Source organism: Chiloscyllium plagiosum, unplaced genomic scaffold (genome assembly GCF_037043375.1).
Source record: "Chiloscyllium plagiosum isolate Xiang-an unplaced genomic scaffold, Cpla_swu_hap1 HiC_scaffold_37, whole genome shotgun sequence".
NCBI classification, from domain to species: Eukaryota; Metazoa; Chordata; class Chondrichthyes; order Orectolobiformes; family Hemiscylliidae; genus Chiloscyllium; species Chiloscyllium plagiosum.
Genome location: NW_028270175.1, coordinates 37,585,560 through 37,601,464, shown reverse-complemented (window position 1 = coordinate 37,601,464; position 15,905 = coordinate 37,585,560). Strand labels below are relative to the sequence as shown.

General features: G+C 45.1%; 1 long non-coding RNA gene across 1 annotated transcript in view; it reads left to right on the top strand.

The window, feature by feature from the left end:
• Positions 1 to 13,649, top strand: part of LOC148139796 (uncharacterized) — a 72,958-nt gene extending 59,309 nt beyond the window's left edge. The window contains exon 3 of the long non-coding RNA XR_015753513.1: positions 13,505 to 13,649. This is a non-coding gene — a long non-coding RNA (uncharacterized LOC148139796). The remainder of the gene's footprint in view (positions 1 to 13,504) is intronic.
• The last annotated feature ends 2,256 nt before the right edge of the window (positions 13,650 to 15,905 follow it).

Genomic DNA, 15,905 nt, shown 5'->3' with positions numbered 1-15,905 from the left:
GTGAGGTTAGTGTAGCGGAATGGGTCTGGGTGGGTTGCTCTGCAGAGGGTCGGTGTGGACTTGTTGGGCCGAAGGGCCAGTTTCCACACTGTAAGTATTCTAATCTACATGTGACTCCAGACCCACTGCAATGTGATTGACTCTTAACTACCCATTTGGGCAATTAGAGATGGTTGATAAATGCAGTGATGCCCACGTCCTGTGAATGTATAATGAAAAATATTCCCTTTCCTGACCTCTTTCTTTTTAAAGAGGTAGAATGCAGTCCACTATTTACTTTTTTTTTTACTGGTTTTTATTGCTCTTTCCTTTTATGCATTCCCAGTTTTTTCTCCATTTGTCTCTATTTTTCCTTCTTGCTGATCCTTTACTGTTTCTTTAAGAATGGCTGAATCAACTGGGGCTGTTTTTCCCTGGAGTGTAGAGGATGAAAGGTGACCTTTTAAGGTTTATTAAATCATGAGGGGCATGGATAGGGTGAATGTTCCCAGGATAGGGGAGTCCAAAACTAGAGGGCATAGGTTTAGGGTGAGACGATAAGGATTTAAAATGGACCCAAGGGGTAGCCTTTTCATGCAGAGGGTGGTGCATGTATAGAATGACCTGCCAGAGGAAGTGGTGGAGCCTGGTACAATTACAATATTTTAAAGGCATCTGGATAGCTATATGAATAGGAAGGGTTTAGAGGGATGTGGGCCAAATGCTGGCAAATGGGACTTGGTCGGGTTGGGATTTCTGGCCAGCATGGACAAGTTGGACTGAAGGGTTGTGCTGTATCACTCTATGACAAACTTGTAGTTTAAAGATTGTATTCTTATAGTTAGAACTTTCAGCCAGTAGGTGACATTTGTACAATCTTAGGAGAAAAGACTCTACTCCACTTGCCACCACTTCTGCTTCGAACTGGAGGAAGAAAATGGCGGAAACAAGTGACTGACTGCTGGTTTGTGAAAACCAGCTTAATGTAAAAATTGTTCTCTTTTTAAAGCTTGCCTGCCCGGAGGGGTGTTTTGAACCTGTGCTGTAGGGATCATTTAATTGCCTTTTTCTTTCTCAAAACCAGATTAATAACTTATCTTTTTTTCAAGAGAAAAAGAAAAGTAGAGTTCTCACTGTCTAGAAATTTGTAAACATCACTACAGCCTTTTTAATATTGATTCAAAGGACTCTGAAAAGTTTCTCATATCTTGAAAGAACTTGGATTTTGATCAAAAATAACCAGTTCTCTCTTCAATGCCGCATTTTCAGATCATTCTATACTCTCAGAAATTGATGCTGTTGGATAGCTGGTCTTCAATTAGTGTTAATGTCTGCAACCAGAAAGGTGGAGTCATTTTTTTTATTGATGATCACTGCAGCTAACCATGTTGTCTTTACATGTAGCAATTCTTATCTTAATACTCATGAAGTAAGAAACTCAGACATGCTTAATGTGATGATGAAAAGTTCAGCAGATGTTTTACAGATTGCTAGTGTATGCAAGTAATACATTCACAGGCAAATTAGGGCTCACATTAAACTATAAGCTACAAAGAGCAACATTTCGAGCTTCAAATGGTTCGAAGTAAGATGGAATCTGCGATCTGGGGTGACATGGTGGCTCAGTGGTGAGCACTGCTGCGCCATAGTGCCACAGGACCCGGATTCGATTCTGGACTCAGGTAACTGTTCAGAGGTTGGATGTTCTCCCCATGTCTGTGGGGGTCTCCTCCTGGTGCCCTGGTTTTCTCTCTCTGTCCAACGATGTGCAGGTTAGGTGGGTTAGGTGCAGGTTGGCCATGCTGAATTGCCTATTGTGTCCAGGGATGTGTAGGCTAGGTGGGTTAGCTATGCAGGGCTACAGGGATAGGGTGGATCTGGGTGGGATGCTCTTTAAGGGGGTTGGTGGCGACTTAATGGGCCGAATGATCTGTTTCCACACTTGAGGAATCTATGATTTGTATCTCCTCAGATCATATTGTATAATATAGTGATGATAACAAACGCATTTTTCTCAAAGGTGTACTGACATGCTTACACTGAGAGATAAGACGACAGCTGTATTGGTGCTTCTTAAGTTTGGACTTCTTCACACTTTGTCTCTGCATCAACCCAGTTGAATCTGCCCAAACGTTTTGAAATGGATCACTGGAGGTCTTGCAGCATGATCTAGGTGTTCCCTACAGCTGAGCTGACCTCTGGGTTTGAATCCCATTCCAGCATTATTTGGCTGTGAGGATGCACTCATAATGAAGCCATGCAGGTTGATTATCAGTCGATAAAGCCTTCCAATGCTTCTGATGGTAGATGGTTACAGAGGGACTCTCCTGGTCAGCCATCTTGCGGAATGCAATGACAAACCGCTGCCCCAATGGAAATCTGCCACCCAACCCTCGGATGCAAGGACTGGAGAGTAACAGACAGATTGGGTCATCTCTCAGCCTTTTCAAGAGACAAAGAGCTTTAACCCCTTCTACATTTCCCAATTGTTGTGCTCTCTGTATCCTGAAAGAAGGACAGCAGAAAGTTAATTACAATTTGATCTTTTGGATTTCGCTAAAGGAAAGAGGTCTTCAGTTCAATGTTCTGGGCTGAACTGGAACTCTGCATCCAGTGGTATAGCAGAGTTATCTAAGTCAGCCTGTTGATAAGTTTATAGAAAACTCAGGTATCCATTAAGGACACAATACTGACAGCATTTGCATTAATTTTCACTCATTTGGCTCCACATGCAAGCTCCATATAGAAAACCTTCATTGCCCAGACTTTTAGAGAAGGAGTTATATTGAAGTTGTCCAGGATGTTGGAGAGGCCTCTTCTGGAATACTGTGTCTAGTTCTGAGAAGATCCCGGTGATGCCTTGCATGCAAGGTTCACTGAGACAAGATACTGGAACATTTTTCTCAGAGTGTCTACAATGTTCAGCAGGTCCACTGTGAACAGAGGGCAATTTGAAGATTTTGCCAAAGTTGTAAAGTGTGATACAATGACATTTTGACCTCTCTATGAAATGAATTGGTCGTCAAGGCATTTTGCAGCGAACACTGTAATGCAAAACTACAATGCCTTGATCGAATAATGCACCCAGTGTGAGTAAGTGCAATGATTCAATAAACAAACATTGCCTGAAAATGCTCACGATATCACGTTGCATTGACAGCTCTGAGGATGGTCTCAGTGAGCTGCTATCACTAAGCAAATTCTTGCTGAGACAATTTTGACAACGATCGAAGCTGCACAATTTGCAAAGGCTGAGATCAATAAACTGGAGACTCCATGGAGAGGGAGCAAGCTCATGTTTCGAGTCTGGCACTGGAAAAGCACAGCTGGTCAGGCAGCATCTGAGGAGCAGGAGAGTTGACATTTCAAGCCTAAGCCCTTCATCAGGAATGAGGGCCTCAATATGTCTGGTACGTCGATTCTCCCACTCCTCGGATGCTGTCTGACCAGCAGTGCTTTTCCAGCACCACACTCTTCGACTCTGATCGCCAGCATCTGAAGTCCTCACTTTCTCCTAATGTTTCAAGTCCAGGTGTCTCATCTAGACTGGAAACGATAGCTTGTTCTCTCTTCACAGGTGCTGCCTGACCTGCCATGACTTCCAGCATGTTTCATTTTCAGTACAGATTCCAGTATCTGCTCCTAACTAGATGTCCATTCTTCTGGACATTTGTGTAGCATTTTGGGCATTGAGTCATACATTACATTGGATCAAAATGAATACCGCATTCATATCGATGATCATTAGGCAGCAAATGAAGTTTGGTAGCTATTTGTATCTATGAGAGAGTGAATAAATGTGTCTCTTTTGATCATGTATTAAATGGGGTATACCCTGTGCCATCACTCATGACTTTGAGCCAAGCAAACAATTCTGTTTGTTTTAGCAGGTGGAATACTTGGAATTATGAAATAATTTAAATTCACATCTTTAATTGTTAATAAACTCATGTATTGTAGTTATGCATATGTTATGTTGGGATAATGTCTCTTTAAAAGGTGAGTCATGTGACACTGGAGAGCATTCAGGCAGTACTCAGGGATTTGCTCAGACTTGTTTGAGCTTTTACAGAATGTGCAGTTTCAAAATAAAATCCTCCCTGCTGGATTACAGCAAACAACGAGCTTGTATGTTCTCAGTTCTGACTGGATTTTAATAACTCCTCAGTACAGAATATAAATGAACTGTGAAAAAGTATTAGAAAATGACTTCCAGTCAATAGATGTAAATGTGCTGCTCAGGCTACTCCAAGTTCCACGTTGTTCGAACCACAACAGTTTGGAAGGAGGCTATTCAGCCCATCAAGTCCACACCAACCCTCTGAACAGCGTCTCAGCTAGACCCAGCCCCCCTACTCTATCCCCCAACACTCATTTCCCATAGCTAATCAGCCAAACCTGCCATCTTTGGACTATGAAAGGAAATCAGAGTATGCAGAGGAAATGCGTGCAGGAAAATATGTGTAAAGTCCACACAGACAGTCGTCCAAGGTTGGAATTGAACATGGGCACTCGTGTTGGGAGGCAGCAGTGCTAACTGTTGAGCCATCATGTTACTCTGTTGGCTGTGCTTTGGAGTCTTTGACCAGTTGATGTATTAAAAACACTTTACCCAAATGCCCTTGACTGCGAGGCTGACAAAAAGACACAGAATTTGGTTTGCGGTTCAATTCAAATTTATTAACAAAACATTCCTGATTAAAAACCATGCAAGTATTTCCAAAATTCCCACAATATTTACCCTTATCTAGCTCTGAGAAAGGATATTACCAGTAGCATACCATGTGTTTGAGCTGGGCAGTTGGAATCTCCTTCCCCTCTGATGGAGGGCTGGCTCTTTTCCACAGGATGGGTCTCACAGGTCAGAGTGGATCTTCTCTCTCTTTCTGTCTCTCCATCCTGATGGTAAGAGTTCTGCTGAATCTTCACTGAGTCTTCGCTAAAGGGGTGGCATTCAGGTGTGTGTTTTATCTCTACTTCCAGAATGTTCTGCAGCTCTTGGCCAATGGGATCAGGAGCAGGGCTCAAATCATCCAATGGGATCACACCAATAACCTTCATTGTTGCCATGCCAGGAGCTGTCAAGTGCACACACTCGGGCAGTCGAGATGCCAGAAAGTCTGATCAACACTTCTCTCATACACAACCCTGGGACTGATTGTGACTGGTTCCCTTTAAACCTTGAGACCTCTTTGATCTTGGTTTCCACTGTCACTGATAGCTGTTGGCTACTGTTTAGTTTAGTTTGGCCAAGTTTCTGTCAAGCTTGACTTCCCTGGCTGTGGGTCAATTTAGAATGTGCAATTTTGCGCCCATGGTCTCTTGACCACAGCACAGGGCCCGGAAACATTGCATAGAAACATAGGAAGCATAGAAGATAGGAGCAGGAGGAGGCCATTTGGCCCTTTGATCCTCCTCCACTATTCATCACAATCATGGCTGATCTTCCAACTTAATAGGCTTTCTGATCATAACCTTTGGTCCCATTTGCTCCAAGTGCTATATCCAGCTGCTCCTTGAGCATATTCAATGTTTTGGCATCAACTATCTCCTGTGGCAATGGATTCCACAGGCTCCCCACTCTTTGGGTGAAGAAATAGCTCCTCCTGTCCATCCTAAATAGTCCACCCTGACTCCTCAGACTGTGACCCGTGGTTCTGGACACACCCACCATTGGGATCATCCTCCCTGCATCTATCCTGTGTAGTCCTGTTAGAATTTTGTAAGTCTTTGTGAGATTCCCCCCTCAGTCGTCTGTACTCCAGTGAAAACAATCCTAACCTAGGCAATCTGTCCTCATATGTCAGTCCCACTGTCCCTGGAACCAGCCTGGGAAACCTTCGCTGCACTCCCCCGAGAGCAAGAGCATCCTTCCTCAGAAAAGGAGACCAAAACTGCACACGATATTCTAGGTGTGACCTCACCAAGGCCCTGTATAACTGCAACACATCTCTGTTCCTGTACTCGAAACCTCTCACAGTGAAGGCTAACATACCACTTACCTTCTCTACCGCCTGCTGCACTTGCGCGCTTACCTTCAGCGACTGGTGCACAAGGACACCTAAGTCCCACTGCACACTCCCCTCTCCCAACTTACAGCCATTCAGGTAATAATCTTTACCTTGTTTTTGCTTCTAAAGTGAATAACCTCGCATTTGTCCAAATTATACTGCATCTGCCATTGATTTGCCCACTCACCCAAACTGTCCAGACCTTACTGAAGGATCACTGCATCCTCATCACAGTTCACCCTCCCACCCAACTTGGTGTCAACTGTAAATGTTGAGATGTTATATTTTGTTCTCTCATTCAAATCATTGATATGGATTGTAAATACCTGGGGTCCTAGCACTGATCCCTGTGGCACCCCACTAGTTACTGCCAGCCAATTTGAGAAGGATTGATTAATTCCTACTTTTTGTTTCTTCTCTGCCAATTAGTTTTCTATCCATCTCAATACATTTCCCCCAACCCCATGTGCTTTAATCTTGCACAGTGATCTCTTATACGGGACTTTGTCAAATGCTTTCTGAAAATCCAAATATACCACATCGACTGACTCCCCGTTGACAACTCAAATAGTTACATCTTCATAGAATTCCAACAGATTTATCAAGCATATCTCCATGCTGACTCTGTCTGATTCTGTCACTGCTTTCTAAATAATCTGCGATAAAGTCCGTAATGGATTCGCGAATTTTCCCCACTGCCGATGTTAGGCTTACTGCTCTATAATTCCATTGTTTCTCCCTACCTCCCTCTTTAAATAATGGAGTAACATTAGCTGCCCTCCAATCTGCAGGGACTCTTCCAGAGTCAATTGAATCCTGGACGATGACCGCTAATACATTCATTATTTCTAGAGTTACTTCCTTAAGTACTTTGGGATGTAGATTATCATGCTCTGGGGATTTATCTGCCTTCAATCCCCTCAATATTCCCAGTACCATTTCTCTGCTGATATTGATCTCCCTCAGTTTTTCCCTCTCACTAAATCTTGCATTCTCCAACATTTCTGGTATCTGATTTGTGCCCTCTTTTGTGAAGAAAGAGCCAAAATATGTATTCAGTTGCTCAGCCATTTCTTTGTCCCCTATTATACATTTCCCTATTTCTGTCCAAAGGGCACCTACATTTGTCTTCACTAATCTTTTTCTCTTCACGTACCTATAGAAACTCTTAGTGTCAGTCTTAATGTTCCCTGCAAGCTTCTCTAATTTCCTTTGTAATCCATGAGTTGGCCCCCTTACCCATTTTGCTTTTGGGCTGGACAGGAAGAAACAGTTGTTGCAATTCCCCCATTTGTTCCTTGAATGTTTGCCATTGCTTATCCACCGTCATCCCTTTGGGTAACTCTCCCCAAACTAGCAAGACCAAGGTATGCCTCATATCTTCAGAGTTTCCTTTAGTAAGATTCAGCACCCTAGTCTCCAAATCAACTCTCTCACTCTCCACCTTGATAAAAAATTCTATCATGTTATGGTTGCTCATCCCCAAATGGTTTCACTCAGCTAGATTGGCAACGATTCCCTTCTAATTACACAGTACCCAGTCTAAGATGGCCTGCTCTCTAGTTGATCCCTCCACATATTGGTCAAGTAGACCATCCAATATACACTCCAAGAATTCCTCTTTTATGGCATTGTGGCTAATTTAATTTGCCCAATCTATGTGCAGATTGAATTCACCCATGATCGCCAACATTCCCTTATCACATGTATCTCTAATTTCCTGTTCAATGCCATTCACAACATTACCACTGCAGTTTGGGGGTTCTGTATAGGACACCCACTAATGTTTTTTGCCCTTTGGTATTTCTCAACTCTCCCCCTACAGACTCCACATTGCCAGAGCTAATACCCTTTCTCACTATTGTGTTAATTTCCTCTTTAACTAGAAATACCACTCCTCCCCCGTTTCCTTTTTGCCTGTCCTTCCTAAATACTGAATACTTGGGACATTCAGTTCCCATCCCTAGTCTAGATTAGAGTGGTGCTGGAAAAGCACAGCTGGTCAGGCAGCATCCGAGGAGGAGGCAAAACCGACGTTTCGGGCAATAGCCCTTCATCAGGACTGACCTTCCTGCAGACATATCTCTGTAATCCCAATTATATCGTATCCGTTTACATTAATCTGTGTGATTAGTTCATCCACTTTATTTCAGATGCTACATGCATTTAAATACAAAGCTTTTAAATTTGTTCCACTGGTAAATTTCCGTACTTTTATTTTTAATAATTCCTTAGTGCATAAAGATGTTCCGTCGCTCACCTTCATTATCTGGGAACCATCTGCCATACCGCTAACCTGCACTCTTACCTTCTCTTTTACTCTGTTGGTAAGAGTTCTGCTGAATCTTCACTGAGTCTTCGCTAAAGGGGTGGCATTCAGGTGTGTGTTTTATCTCTACTTCCAGAATGTTCTGCAGCTCTTGGCCAATGGGATCAGGAGCAGGGCTCAAATCATCCAATGGGATCACACCAATAACCTTCATTGTTGCCATGCCAGGAGCTGTCAAGTGCACACACTCGGGCAGTCGAGATGCCAGAAAGTCTGATCAACACTTCTCTCATACACAACCCTGGGACTGATTGTGACTGGTTCCCTTTAAACCTTGAGACCTCTTTGATCTTGGTTTCCACTGTCACTGATAGCTGTTGGCTACTGTTTAGTTTAGTTTGGCCAAGTTTCTGTCAAGCTTGACTTCCCTGGCTGTGGGTCAATTTAGAATGTGCAATTTTGCGCCCATGGTCTCTTGACCACAGCACAGGGCCTGGAAACATTGCATAGAAACATAGGAAGCATAGAAGATAGGAGCAGGAGGAGGCCATTTGGCCCTTTGATCCTCCTCCACTATTCATCACAATCAAGGCTGATCTTCCAACTTAATAGGCTTTCTGATCATAACCTTTGGTCCCATTTGCTCCAAGTGCTATATCCAGCTGCTCCTTGAGCATATTCAATGTTTTGGCATCAACTATCTCCTGTGGCAATGGATTCCACAGGCTCCCCACTCTTTGGGTGAAGAAATATCTCCTCCTGTCCATCCTAAATAGTCCACCCTGACTCCTCAGACTGTGACCCGTGGTTCTGGACACACCCACCATTGGGATCATCCTCCCTGCATCTATCCTGTGTAGTCCTGTTAGAATTTTGTAAGTCTTTGTGAGATTCCCCCCTCAGTCGTCTGTACTCCAGTGAAAACAATCCTAACCTAGGCAATCTGTCCTCATATGTCAGTCCCACTGTCCCTGGAACCAGCCTGGGAAACCTTCGCTGCACTCCCCCGAGAGCAAGAGCATCCTTCCTCAGAAAAGGAGACCAAAACTGCACACGATATTCTAGGTGTGACCTCACCAAGGCCCTGTATAACTGCAACACATCTCTGTTCCTGTACTCGAAACCTCTCACAGTGAAGGCTAACATACCACTTACCTTCTCTACCGCCTGCTGCACTTGCGCGCTTACCTTCAGCGACTGGTGCACAAGGACACCTAAGTCCCACTGCACACTCCCCTCTCCCAACTTACAGCCATTCAGGTAATAATCTTTACCTTGTTTTTGCTTCTAAAGTGAATAACCTCGCATTTGTCCAAATTATACTGCATCTGCCATTGATTTGCCCACTCACCCAAACTGTCCAGACCTTACTGAAGGATCACTGCATCCTCATCACAGTTCACCCTCCCACCCAACTTGGTGTCAACTGTAAATGTTGAGATGTTATATTTTGTTCTCTCATTCAAATCATTGATATGGATTGTAAATACCTGGGGTCCTAGCACTGATCCCTGTGGCACCCCACTAGTTACTGCCAGCCAATTTGAGAAGGATTGATTAATTCCTACTTTTTGTTTCTTCTCTGCCAATTAGTTTTCTATCCATCTCAATACATTTCCCCCAACCCCATGTGCTTTAATCTTGCACAGTGATCTCTTATACGGGACTTTGTCAAATGCTTTCTGAAAATCCAAATATACCACATCGACTGACTCCCCGTTGACAACTCAAATAGTTACATCTTCATAGAATTCCAACAGATTTATCAAGCATATCTCCATGCTGACTCTGTCTGATTCTGTCACTGCTTTCTAAATAATCTGCGATAAAGTCCGTAATGGATTCGCGAATTTTCCCCACTGCCGATGTTAGGCTTACTGCTCTATAATTCCATTGTTTCTCCCTACCTCCCTCTTTAAATAATGGAGTAACATTAGCTGCCCTCCAATCTGCAGGGACTCTTCCAGAGTCAATTGAATCCTGGACGATGACCGCTAATACATTCATTATTTCTAGAGTTACTTCCTTAAGTACTTTGGGATGTAGATTATCATGCTCTGGGGATTTATCTGCCTTCAATCCCCTCAATATTCCCAGTACCATTTCTCTGCTGATATTGATCTCCCTCAGTTTTTCCCTCTCACTAAATCTTGTATTCTCCAACATTTCTGGTATCTGATTTGTGCCCTCTTTTGTGAAGAAAGAGCCAAAATATGTATTCAGTTGCTCAGCCATTTCTTTGTCCCCTATTATACATTTCCCTATTTCTGTCCAAAGGGCACCTACATTTGTCTTCACTAATCTTTTTCTCTTCACGTACCTATAGAAACTCTTAGTGTCAGTCTTAATGTTCCCTGCAAGCTTCTCTAATTTCCTTTGTAATCCATGAGTTGGCCCCCTTACCCATTTTGCTTTTGGGCTGGACAGGAAGAAACAGTTGTTGCAATTCCCCCATTTGTTCCTTGAATGTTTGCCATTGCTTATCCACCGTCATCCCTTTGGGTAACTCTCCCCAAACTAGCAAGACCAAGGTATGCCTCATATCTTCAGAGTTTCCTTTAGTAAGATTCAGCACCCTAGTCTCCAAATCAACTCTCTCACTTTCCACCTTGATAAAAAATTCTATCATGTTATGGTTGCTCATCCCCAAATGGTTTCACTCAGCTAGATTGGCAACGATTCCCTTCTAATTACACAGTACCCAGTCTAAGATGGCCTGCTCTCTAGTTGATCCCTCCACATATTGGTCAAGTAGACCATCCAATATACACTCCAAGAATTCCTCTTTTATGGCATTGTGGCTAATTTAATTTGCCCAATCTATGTGCAGATTGAATTCACCCATGATCGCCAACATTCCCTTATCACATGTATCTCTAATTTCCTGTTCAATGCCATTCACAACATTACCACTGCAGTTTGGGGGTTCTGTATAGGACACCCACTAATGTTTTTTGCCCTTTGCTATTTCTCAACTCTCCCCCTACAGACTCCACATTGCCAGAGCTAATACCCTTTCTCACTATTGTGTTAATTTCCTCTTTAACCAGAAATACCACTCCTCCCCCGTTTCCTTTTTGCCTGTCCTTCCTAAATACTGAATACTTGGGACATTCAGTTCCCATCCCTAGTCTAGATTAGAGTGGTGCTGGAAAAGCACAGCTGGTCAGGCAGCATCCGAGGAGCAGGAAAATCGACGTTTCGGGCAATAGCCCTTCATCAGGACTGACCTTCCTGCAGACATATCTCTGTAATCCCAATTATATCGTATCCGTTTACATTAATCTGTGTGATTAGTTCATCCACTTTATTTCAGATGCTACATGCATTTAAATACAAAGCTTTTAAATTTGTTCCACTGGTAAATTTCCCTACTTTTATTTTTAATAATTCCTTAGTGCATAAAGATGTTCCGTCGCTCACCTTTATTATCTGGGAACCATCTGCCATACCGCTAACCTGCACTCTTACCTTCTCTTTTAATTTGAGTTTTCTAATTTCCCCTATAACTCAACCCTCCCACATCCCCATTTAGTTTAAAACCCCTGGTTATGCAATTCGCTAGGACTCTGTTCCCAGCGTGATTCAGATGAAGACCATCCCATCGGAACAGGCCCTTTCTTCCCCAGTACTGGTGCCAATGCCCATCGAATTACAGGGATCACTGCCTATCACTCTCTCCTATTTCTAAGCTGCCTTCTATTACTGTGCGCTTACAGAAAAAACTCACTGATCCTGGTGGAATGAAACCTCTCGATTTAGTCTCGTTGGAGTTTCAGACTTGAATACAATTTTACCCAAGCCGATCATTGTAAAGTTGCTCTTAGTTTGCCATCGCAATGATGTGAAGATTGTGATTTCTTTTATTACTAATGTCTCCCTTTCAGCAGTTTATTACAATGCTAATGCTGAGAATTTCAAGGAGCTTTTACTCAAAGGTAATTGAGTATAATTTTGTGCTGCACAGTCTGATGTCTGCTTATACTGCATTTCGTTTTCTGCAACTGATAGATCTTTGATCCTCCACAGGGGAATTACATATTGCGCTGTATCCAAGTACATGCTTCTTTATTTCCGAACCTCAAAAAATGTACAAGCACAATTGTTATAAATCTATCTGTGCTTAGCAGGCAGCAACATGTAATGTCTCATCCTCCTGCTTGTGGGACTCGGTCCATACTAACCCATTCACTACCAAAGGTTCAGTTGCTGGAACCTTGGTTGCCAGGCAACAAGATGGCCTCAAATCTGATGAGGAAGTCACCACTCCCCCAGCACCCACAACCTTCACCCCACAACGTGATAATCTCCAAAACATTTTAAAGTACTCAAGAACTGGACACTGCCCGAATGGTTCGTTCACAAATTAATTCAAAGGCCCTGTTCTTTCCTTTTCTTGTCCATTTGGCTGGCACTGTTAGTGAAGAGCATTTTATTCAAATGGAATACAGAGGAACTTCGATTATCAGGCATTTGATTATCCAAATTTTGGATGATCCAGACAAGATTGCGAGGTCCCGATGCTTGGCTAAACTGTGTTATCCGGCATTCGATTATCCGAGCAAAATACTTTCCGCCCGTGTTGTTCGGAGAATCGAGGTTCCTCTGTATCTGGATTCAGCAATTCTGACTTTTCTTTCACTGATCTCCCCTGTTAGACTCCAAACCCTCTGAGCTTGGATCTGTGTTGGTTCCAGTGAGATCCTGCTGTGCGTGTGGCTACAAGGGGTGGTTCTTGTATTACAGAAGTGATGATAACTTGAAATGTACTTGAATGATAAGCAGTCCACACTGGCTCTAAAAACTTCCTGCAGTAAATTTAGAGTGAGGAACTGCAGTCTGCGTAGTCCCTTCAGGTTCACAATAACCATCATTAAATCAAAACAAGAAACATTTTTAATACAATTGCTTATTTTGGAGCAAGGTATGGGTGGCAGAATTATCCATGTCACTGGTGGAGACATGATGAAGGGCCAATCATATTGAGGTTGGTCACTTTCTCACTCCCAGGAAGCCCTGTTGCTTGCCTTTTGTAATCTGAGGGTTCTCAAAGGTTTAATGTCTGGAAGTTTGCCACTCACTGTAATGAGGGTAGGAATCACACAGGAGAGATACCTCGTGTGGACTTGAACAATGTCAGGTGTGTTGCTGTGATATGATGAACGAGCAGGGCTCCTGAGCTTGACCTCATCTGATCCGACTGCTTTTCTATTCATTCCTCTTTCCTCGCTTCTGTTTTTTTTAGGTTTTCAAATGGTTTTGGTTTTCACCTTTCCTGCTGGGGAGAGCTCAGTCATGGAGATAGTGGCGATGCAGGAGGGTGTGGGTTCGGAGTGGGTCCTTGGTGTGTTTCAGCCGGTGCACCTCTGCCGTGGATTCTTCGAGGTGAGGAGCAGGCAAGTGGCTTGGAACTTTGGTGTTGTCTGGGAGCAGGATTCTGTCGATCTACGATATGGCATCGTGGAGGAGACCAACCCGCATGGGGGAGTGATGGAGATCTCGTGGGGGAGTGATTGGGATCTCATGGGGGAGTGATCGGGATCTCGTGGGGGAGTGATTGGGATCTCATGGGGGAGTGATCGGGATCTCGCGGGGAGTGATCGGGATCTTGTGGGGAGTGATCGGGATCTCATGGGAGAAAGATTGGGATCTCGTGGGGGAGTGATCAGGATCTCGTGGGGGAGTGATTGGGATCTCGTGGGGAAGTGGTTGGGATCTCATGGGGAAGTGATCGGGATCTTGTGGGGGAGTGATTGGGATCTCGTGGGGAAGTGATCTGGATCTCGTGGGGAAGTAATGGAGATCTCGTGGGGGAGTGATGGAGATCTCATGGAGGAGAGTGATCAGGATCTCGTGGGGGAGTGATTGGGATCTCGTGGGGGAGTGATTGGGATCTCGTGGGGAAGTGATCTGGATCTCATGGGGGAGTGATGGAGATCTCGTGGGGGAGTGATGGAGATCTCATGGGGGATAGTGATCAGGATCTCGTGGGGGAGTGATTGGGAACTCGTGGGGGAGTGATCAGGATCTCGTGGGGGAGTGATCGGGATCTCGTGGGGAAGTGATCGGGATCTTGTGGGGAGTGATCGGGATCTCATGGGAGAATGATTGGGATCTCGTGGGGGAGTGATCAGGATCTCGTGGGGGAGTGATTGGGATCTCGTGGGGAAGTGATCTGGATCTCGTGGGGGAGTGATGGAGATCTCGTGGGGGAGTGATGGAGATCTCATGGGGGATAGTGATCAGGATCTCGTGGGGGAGTGATTGGGAACTCGTGGGGGAGTGATCAGGATCTCGCGGGGGAGTGATCGGGATCTCGTGGGGAAGTGATCGGGATCTTGTGGGGAGTGATCGGGATCTCATGGGAGAATGATTGGGATCTCGTGGGGGAGTGATCAGGATCTCGTGGGGGAGTGATTGGGATCTCGTGGGGAAGTGATCTGGATCTCGTGGGGGAGTGATGGAGATCTCGTGGGGGAGTGATGGAGATCTCATGGAGGAGAGTGATCAGGATCTCGTGGGGGAGTGATTGGGATCTCGTGGGGAAGTGATCTGGATCTCATGGGGGAGTGATGGAGATCTCGTGGGGGAGAGTGATCAGGATCTCGTGGGGGAGTGATCGGGATCTCGTGGGGGAGTGATTGGGATCTCGTGGGGGAGTGATCGGGATCTCGTGGGGGAGTGATCGGGATCTTGTGGGGAGTGATCGGGATCTCATGGGAGAATGATTGGGATCTCGTGGGGGAGTAATCAGGATCTCGTGGGGGAGTGATTGGGATCTCGTGGGGAAGTGGTCGGGATCTCGTGGGGAAGTGATCGGGATCTCGTGGGGGAGTGATCAGGATCTCGTTGGGGAGTGATTGGGATCTCGTGGGGAAGTGATCTGGATCTCGTGGGGGAGTGATGGAGATCTCGTGGGGGAGTGATGGAGATCTCATGGAGGGGAGTGATCAGGATCTCGTGGGGGAGTGATTGGGATCTCGTGGGGGAGTGATTGGGATCTCGTGGGGAAGTGATCTGGATCTCATGGGGGAGTGATGGAGATCTCGTGGGGGAGTGATGGAGATCTCATGGGGGAGAGTGATCAGGATCTCGTGGGGGAGTGATTGGGATCTCGTGGGGGAGTAATGGAGATCTTGTAGGGGAGAGTGATGGAGATCTCGTGGGGGAGTGATTGGGATCTCATGGGGAAGTGATCTGGATCTCGTGGGGGAGTGATGGAGATCTCGTGGGGGAGTGATGGAGATCTCATGGGGGAGTAATGGAGATCTTGTAGGGGAGAGTGATGGAGATCCCATGGGGGAGTGATGGAGATCTTGTAGGGGAGAGTGATGGAGATCTCGTGGGGGAGAGTGATGGAGATCTCGTGGGGGAGTGATGGAGATCTTGTAGGGGAGAGTGATGGAGATCTCGTGGGGGAGTGATGGAGAGCTTGTGGGGGAGTGATGGAGATCTCGTGGGGGAGTAATGGAGATCTCATGGGGAAGTGATGGAGATCTCATGGGGGAGTGATGGAGATCTCGTGGGGGAGTGATGGAGATCTTGTGGGGGAGTGATAGAGATCTTGTGGGGGAGAGTGATGGAGATCTCGTGGGGGAGTAATGGAGATCTCATGGGGAAGTGATGGAGATCTTGTGGGGGAGTGA